Source organism: Herpailurus yagouaroundi, unplaced genomic scaffold, assembly GCF_014898765.1.
Source record: "Herpailurus yagouaroundi ecotype Mexico unplaced genomic scaffold, PumYag 28, whole genome shotgun sequence".
Classification (NCBI taxonomy): Eukaryota; Metazoa; Chordata; class Mammalia; order Carnivora; family Felidae; genus Herpailurus; species Herpailurus yagouaroundi.
Window position 1 is genome coordinate 23,109,479 of NW_024412376.1, and position 630 is coordinate 23,110,108.

Consider the following 630-nt stretch of genomic DNA (forward strand, 5'->3'; position numbering starts at 1 on the left):
TGGGAGGGAGGAGAGGGTGGGTGATGGGTATTGAGGAGGGCACCTTTTGGGATGAGCACTGGGTGTTGAATGGAAACCAATTTGACAATAAATTTCATATATAAAAAAAAAAAAAAGAAAATAGTTAAATGAAACACAAAATCAATATAAGTGACTTAAATTTTCTTCTAATTTAGTTTATTCAAATATTCTGATATGAATAATCAAGAAATGAGTATATTCTAATAAATAAATAAAAGTCTTCTACACTCTTCATGGAGATTTTTACTACAAGAAAATAATTATTAGGATTGTCTTTGGTTTTGTATTGTATATTCCCTACAATTGCTATGATGTTGGAAAAAATGCACATATGTATATAGTGTCTATGTGTGTGTGTGTTTTGTTGAGAATTTAAAATTATACCTGCAGATTGCTTAAATTAAAATTTATCCTCTTGAATATTGCTTGAATTAAAATTTCAAATGGAATAATGAGTGTAAAAGTGTCCAACTTAGGGCTTGGCAAGTAGTGAGTATTATGAACATTGTCTGTTCTTATTTTTTCCTGCAGATTGGAGGATCTCTGTCTCATATACAAATAGACCAAGAGTAGATAGAGCTCAAGGCTCTATGCCTACACCTTTGTGAA